General features: G+C 45.7%; 1 long non-coding RNA gene across 1 annotated transcript; it reads left to right on the top strand.

The window, feature by feature from the left end:
• The first annotated feature begins 1,664 nt into the window (after positions 1–1,664).
• Positions 1,665–6,880, top strand: LOC128409921 (uncharacterized). The gene is made up of 2 exons (XR_008329339.1): positions 1,665–4,081; positions 6,675–6,880. It is a non-coding gene; the product is annotated as an uncharacterized LOC128409921 (long non-coding RNA).
• Positions 6,881–8,002: the final 1,122 nt, after the last annotated feature.

The following is an 8,002-nucleotide window of genomic DNA, read 5'->3' as shown; positions in this document are numbered from 1 at the left end:
TCAGAACAAGTACCTACATTGAAAGATTGGCAAAATAATTTTTTTTGAAATGATTGAATTAGCAAAAATGACGGCAACAATTAGAATGCAATTTAATCAAAATCTCAAACAAGGATGGAAATGTGTAGAAGAATACATGACCAAAAGATGCTCCAACAAGAATTTATTGATATGTATAGACTGATTTCACAAAGTTAAGCTAAGCTAAGCAGATAATAAGATTGAATGTTTAATTATTAAGACACAAAATCACAATCTCAATAATAAAGCTACAAAATAATAACAAGGAAGTCACGTACAGGTGGAGGGAAGAGTAAGAAATAAGAAATGGATAAATGTTGGTACATAATGAAATGTGAAAATGTGAATTTACGAATATAATGCATATGTATCAATATGTAAAGATTTCATATATGTATTGCAACATTAATAATAAATAAATTGAGTGGGGCGGGGGGAATGAAGATGGTGTACTTGCAAAGTCTCACCTGAACTCACCTGCAATGCTTTTGATATTAAAGCTAGTTCTTTGGGGGGGAAAGAAACGGAGGGAAAAGGAAGGATGGTGACGGATCAGCATTCCTAACCCGGGCAAGAAGACGCAGCTCACAATAAATGAGCTGGCAAGAATGGAAGTTGGAGAGCTGTGTTACAGCTTGCAGTTTGCTTGCAGTGAAAAAACTACAAGGCCAATTCAGGTGTAACATTAAGCCAAACCATGGTTTATCTCCACTAGTGCAATAGCAGAGGGAAGAGGAGCGAAGTGGCCACTATCCTACATGCATCCCCTCACACATTCTCCTAATGGTGTCTGAATCTCTGTTGGATAAGTTGGCACAGACTTGTGAAATGAGTGTAGAGACTGAAACTGTCATATGAAAACTTTTATCTGCAGCGGTTGCAGTTGGTCCCCTAAGCTATCGAAGCCATCACTAGATATTGTGGTCATAAGCTAGTTTTTGAAAGCTGTAATGGGAAGACTTTGCCCTGAAAGGTTGGCAAAAAATACATTCACCCTCTGCACTCCCTTCATCAAGGTTAAGGTGAATATATGTGTAAGCAAAAGCATATTATCTTAAAGACTCCACTGCGCCTCATTTTTCCAATGGAAACATGAACCCTGGATAAGGGCAGAGACTCCTGGAACCTCCCACCACTTGGTAGAGATTGGGGTGGCCCTTAACAAGATGTTCTCTTCACATGTAAATGGTAGAGAAAGGGTTCTGTCTTATTTTCTGTTGTTCACCCTCCGGAGCAGATCTGTGGAGCAGGCACAAGGAGAGAAGCAGAAAGGGTTGTTCTGTACACAAACAGAAGTTCTAGTGCTAGTGGAACTACTTCTCTGGACACCACCCTTTCTTTTAATCCTTCTTTCAAGGTGCTCAGGACAACTTTGTGTCCGGAGCTGACAACAAACTGGCAGTGCAAGCCTATAGACGTCTACTGAAATGTAAGGCTAGATGACTTCATTGTGACTTACTTTCAGGCAATGGTGTGTTGGTTTACAGCCTAAATCAAACATTTGACCAGGTGAGTGCAGATGCTACTTAATAGTTTTTACTGAGGCCATGAAACCTTGAGCCACGGCTATCAAGGTTTGGGGGTGGTGGAGGGAGAGAGCTTGAACGTTGAGACCCACGGAATCATAAGCTTGGGAGTGTCCGGAACTATATTCACGATCACTTCCACCCATTTTGTCTTCTCTGAGAATCTGCTATTGAGCACAGAGTTTGCACCAACAAGGGTATCAGGACTGGACAGCCTTCTCGCCCTCCCCACTTCTTACTACTCTAGGGATTGCTATTCTTGGGAATGTCAGGCGACCCCACCAACATTTTCTTTTGGATGCACCTTTTAATTCACCTTTTACAATGTCAAGAAAATAACTCTACAGTGTTGAAGAGAGCATACCACAGGTATCAAGACTAGATGCTAGAAAGTGACTGATTTGTGGCTGAAACAGAATCCACTTTTGTTCTGACCCTTACCTGTCCTTCAGTCACAAATCCACTGATATAAATTCACAAGCTGTTTCATGTTACTTTGGGTAACACATTACCTATTGTGGAGAAAGGCCTGTGAATAAAATACCTACTTCTCGTTAAAAAAGAAGACTGCTATGGCTTCTAAACCTTGAGTTATAGAGTATTCACTGGCTGTGGGTCATGATGTTTGCATCTTGCAGGGTGATGAACCGCACTGGTTTGTTGACTGATTATGAATGCCTGAAAACCACACTGCTTTCCTCCTCCTCCTTTCAGGCATCCTGACAGTTCTGGGGAATTCAGCTGTCCTGGCAGTAACTGTAAAGCTCCTCCCATCTCAGGTCACCTGAGCTCCTGACGATTAATCTGGCTGTATCTTGGAATGGCCATCAGCATGTAGCCCCTGGCTATTGCTTCTACCTGGAACCATGCCTGGTTGGGGGGGGGGCATGCAACTTGCATTTATTATGCCCTGGTGGGTTTTCTTTTTGGTGTCGCCAAATTGCAATCCATTGCAATCATGAACAAGTGTGACTCAAAGAAGGCTGCCACCTGGGCATTTTCCTGCCTCTGTCCTTTTGCTTGTGTGAGGCAGACCTCACTGAGCTTTAAAAAGGCGGAAAAGACCTCCTGACCTATTTTGCCACAGTCCTTGCAAATAACGAGGCATTTAGCAGTACTTACCAAGGTAGGGGGATGTGGGTGGCGCTGTGGATTAAACCACAGAGCCTAGGGCTTGCCGATCAGAAAGTGGGCGGTTCAAATCCCCGCGACGGGGTGAGCTCCTGTTGCTTGTTCCCTTCTCCTGCCAACCTAACAGTTTGAAAGCATGTCAAAGTGCAAGTAGATCAATAGGTACCGCTCTGGCAGGAATGTAAACGGCGTTTCTGTGCGCTGCTCTGGTTCGCCAGAAGCGGCTTAGTCATGCTGGCCACATGACCCAGAAGCTGTACGCCGGCTCCCTCAGCCAATAAAGCGAGATCAGCGCCACAACCACAGTGTCGTCCGCGACTGGACCCAACGGTCAGGGGTCCAAGGTAGGGAATAGTGAAGAGAAATCTGGGCAACGAAGGACCAGCTCCAAAAACATTGGAGCTATGGGCGCTCTTTGTAGTATTTTGCCTTTCATTTACCCTCACCTGCAGAAATGGGTGGTGATGGCAACCTGGGGTGCCAGATCTCTTGCGCCCAACAGTCACCAGCTGTTCTGTGCAGTTTCTGCTACCACTTACGGCTTAAGAAGAAAGCAAGGCTTATGTTGGAGTAGGCCCAAAGGACATTTCACCAAAAGGGAGGCCCCCCTCTCTTAAGTCATTGAATCCTTTCTGCAGCTATTATTAATTGATAAACACGATAGGGGTGAAAGCCTCTCTGGGTGGTTCACACAGAGTTGAAACAATACACATTGTTCAAACCCTCCAAGTGTCCCTATTTTCCAGGGATGTCCCTGATTGAGAGAAGCCGTCCTGGTTTCTGATTTGATCCTTCAAAGTCCCAGCATTCCCTATGGTGTCCCTAGTTTCACTGAAGAAATGTAAGAGGGTATGGAGTTATCTGACCCCCGAGCCATCTGAAGGCAATCCTGTACAGGGATGGTTTTTTTTAATGTTTCATTTTTTGTTTCCTTTATATATATGGTGGGTGAAGCAACATGGCGCACACCAGGGCGTCGCAGAGCTCCTGAGGGTGGCCTGCGTTGCTCGTGCTGCCTGACCGGCTTCCAAGCTGCCGGGACCGCCGCCACTGCGTGGGGGCTGGGGGCACCCAATGTATCAACCGGGGAGCTGCCAGACCCCCCCCAGCGACCCCACCAGGCCGGAGCCAAGGGCACCCGGCCAACGGCCGAGAGGAGCTCCAAGGCCTGGGACAACCCACCTCGCTCTTCCAGAGGGATAGGAGAAGGGGAGAAGGAGGAGACAGGCGCCCGGCCATCTGGGGCCGGTGGGACCCAGGAGCGAGTGCGGAGGGGGAGAGAAGCCCTGGCCCTGCTGCCACCGCCATTGCGCTGCCAATGCCAAGGGAAAGGAGGAGAGGCAGGAGGAGGCCGCGAGGAAACACGTGGCTGAGCCTGTAGCCTTATGAGGCTTTGCCCTCGGGTGGGAAAAATATTGCGCCCGGGAAAGGGAAGTGGGAGTCAACAGACACTCAAGGAATAGTTTCGGAGAAAAAGCTTTATTTCTACCATCCATGAACTGGTAGAAGGAGCAAGTGTGATAACTCACAAAAACATGCACGAGTTCACAGTCATGTGCACAGAGTATATATTCCCCTTCTAGTTCCCTCCCCTTTCTCCTCCCTCAGGAGTCCTGCCCCATGTTGAGGTTCCTGAGCATGTACAGAAAGCTCTCTTGGGACTATTGTGGACTCTTGGAACCCTTCCCAGGAAAGGGGAATGAGAACAGTTCAGCATGTCCAAGATGTTGCAACTGAATGAGATAAAAGTCAGTTCTCAGGCCTGCTCTGACAGAGTCCATTCATTAGCCTTTTTGAAGCTCTCTTGTACTGATAAAAGTAACGGTTTGCCTATGCATCTTGTGAGAAAACAGAGGAAAACTTTAGCTGTGGATTTTTAGAAGACAAAAGGAATTTCGGACAGTTTTGAGGCCTGGGGTGATTATTGAGGGGGGGTGACTTCGGGCCTAGGTGGGGTCACCTGTCCTCACCTCCTTCAAGCCCAGGCCCAGAGGGAGGCCCGCTGGAAAAAGACCTCGCTTTTCTCTATAGAGTTTATTTATTTATTTTTCCTCCCCCTCCTTTTTAAACTATATTTTTTCCAAAAAATATTATTATTTTAAAACTATTTTTATATTACTATTATTATCATCTCCATGTTCTATTATTTAGTACATAAACTTCCCCCCTTTCATATATTTTAACCCCCTTAAAAAAATCAACCCTTCCCCCCCTTCCCTAAGTCTTCAGCTCTTTTACTAAATTACTATTACTACCATTTTTAAAATACATCCGTATATTACTTAAAACACACTTTCCACCCCCCAAAAAGGGGGAGGGGCACGTTTGTTGTTGTTGTCCTCTTTCCTTTCCAATATCTTTTGTTTTATTTTTATTTTATTTCCTTCTCCTCAATATATATTTTCCTTAACTCCCTTTTTAAATAAATAATAACAATAATAAAAAATTATACAATAAATCTTATCTTTATTTCTACCTCAAACCTTACTTACAAAAATTAAAATGGCAGTGCCCAGAAGAGAGCCCTGAACCAGCACAGGCCACTCCACCCCAGACACGCAACTCCTTCTAATTTACTTTTCCCTTCTTTTTTCCTCTCGCCTCACTTTTTAATTTTCATCCTCATTTTCTATCCTTTTTGTTTTTTAAAATCGGACCCCCTTTTTAGCCTGTTTCTCAGTCTGTTTTTGAGCGGGGAGCCCTTTCTCCCCCCACGACCCCCTCTTTTAAAACAAAACTTTCCCCCATACCACTGCTACAGTTCCCTCTCCCTCCCCACCCCTTTTTTCTTCTTCCCATCTCTCCTCTTCCTTCTCTCTTTTTCTCTCCCCCGTCCCTTTCTCCATCCCACCACTCTCTCTTTAAAGAAAACACATACGTACACTCATGCACACGTATCACTGTATTATACTTTGTTCCTCTCATACTAAAACCTTTATATATATGGTGGAAGCTGTCCAGAGTGGCTGAGGCAACCCAGTAGGATGTGTGGGGTATAGAGAGTAAAATTATCATTATGGAATGGGACGTCCCTATTGTCATCAGATAAATGTTGGAGGCTATGATTTTTAAACAATTAACACATTAAGGTTTGAACACCCTTATACTTGGGGGGTAACCAATGGGGTGCCCTCCAGATGTTAGTGGAGGACAACTCCCATCACCCCTGACTGTTGGCCATGATGGTGGGGACTGCTGCGAGTTGTGTAGCCCAGCAAGATGTGGCGGCCATTGCTGCGCAACTTCCAGCGGTGCCTACTGGATCATGTGTGTGGCATTTTTAATGATGTGTGAATGACACAACCCTTCTTCTACCTCACCGTGCCACACACATTTTAAAAATCTTTCTAGATGTACCACCCAAGCATGGGATTGTTCTTTGAGCCCCCAACACGGGGCAAACTTGAGTCAAGCTAGCTCTCTCCTTTCTTGACTGCAGTGTCCTGTTCCTCATACCACAATCCCAAGCATGCTCACTAGGAACCAATTTCCACTGGGGCAGGAAAATTTACTCCCAAGTAGAGCTATTTAGGAGGCTCAGGCCCGAAGGTGCACTTTCATGAGCAGGAGGCCTCTATCTGACTTAGGGAAATATTCTTGCATGAGAAAAGACCAAAAGGACAGTGTGTCTAGAGATGTATTTATTTAAGTAATACTTTTGCCTGTATAATTCTAAGCACCATATCATGGGTTCCCTGGTGGTCTTCCATCTGGCCACCTCAGGACACCTGCCAAGTGTCCCTATTTTCAAGGGGCAGCCCCAGATTTACAGAAGCCATTGTGACACCTCCCTCTGCTGGCTCACTGGTCACCAGAGTGCAAAAAGGCTTGGTGAACTCCTCTTGTTGGTTCATTTCGCGTTTGTTCCAGGAAGAAGATAGACATGCAAGTAGGATTTCTCTCAGCATCTGCATTCTGTGAGGGTAGTGAATTCCTCTTGGGTTTACAGGCATGAGAGAGTACTAACTGTAAGCAGCATTTCTCTTTCCTTTTCAGGCTTGGAAGACTGAGAAGAGCGATTTCACGGATGGCGGAAAAAAATAAAGTGTGCCCTCTCCCCGAGTCCTCCCCCCGCCCCCCCTCCGCAGGCCCCTTTTCGAAAGGACTTCGAAGGTAAAACCTTTCAGCCTATAGAAGTTGATTCCAGTCCCTGAGATTTCTTAGGAAAGGTCTCTGTCTGAGGCCTATTTTGAGCTGTAGATCATCATATCCCATGTGGCTCTTTGTTTCGCTGTAGGCTCCACGTACTTCCTGGCTGCCTCAGGCAAAAGAGAAGGAAAGTCCACCTGAAGGTAATGTCTATTTCCAAGGATATGTTCAGTGTATATAAGAAAGTCTCTCTAACTGCCAGCCTTCTCTTCTTTTCCTTTCAGATGATCTGATCATCAAAGACCTTGAGGAAGAGCAGGCGGAGACTGGAGGAAGAAACACCAAGGAAAACATGAAGGTAATGTCCATTTCCAAAGAGATCTTCAGGGAAGAAAGTCCCTAAAAGAGTTATGATTCCAACCTTCTCTTCTTTTCCATTTAGATGACATAATCCTTGAAGACCTGGAGGGAGAGCAGGGGCAGGACAGCTTTGATACTGACTCCACGAGCCACAGAACCTGAACACGGAGTTTGCCCTTGCTCTGTACCAACGCTGGGCAGAGCTCCACCACGGAACGAACCTCGCCATTTCCCCAGTGAGCGTGTCTCTTTCTCTGGGGCGCAAGGGAGCACATTGGCCCAACTGCAGCCTGCTCTGGGACACAGCACTCAGGGTAAGGCAGCCTTCTGAGAAACAGCTTTTCGGTGAGCAGCGCAGGCTGTCGTGAGCTTCACCTTACAGCTTGGACTGTCCTGGTAGGCAGAGCATATAAAAACAAAAGTAAGTCACACAAGGGGACTTACTTCTGAGTTAACCCTCTTTCATGCCATGCTCTTCACTTCAATGGGCTTTACATGCACATCCTACACCTTTCAAGTAGATTCTTTCCCCCAAAGAATTCTGGGCACGGTAGTTTACTCCTCACAGAGTTGCCAGTCCCAGCAACACTTCAGGAACTGCAGTGCCCAGAATTCTTTAAGGAAAGAATGTGCCTCAGGGGTTGGACTAGATGGCCCTTAGGTCCCTTCTAACTCTACAAATCTATGATTCTGTGAATGCACATGGAACCACGTATTGGTGTGTGCTGAAAGCTATCCACACCTGTTGAAATCAGTTAGTCACAGCTAGCTAAGTCCCATTGATTTATGAAAGTGTGGCTGATTTACAGCACAATCCTATGCATGTCTACTCAGAAGTAAGCCCTGTTGATTTCAATGAGGGTTACTCCCAAATA

The sequence above is a fragment of the Podarcis raffonei genome, chromosome 3 (assembly GCF_027172205.1).
Source record: "Podarcis raffonei isolate rPodRaf1 chromosome 3, rPodRaf1.pri, whole genome shotgun sequence".
Lineage (NCBI taxonomy): Eukaryota > Metazoa > Chordata > Lepidosauria > Squamata > Lacertidae > Podarcis > Podarcis raffonei.
The sequence above is the reverse complement of the archived record's forward strand: the minus strand, read 5'-3'. Positions and strand labels throughout refer to the sequence as shown.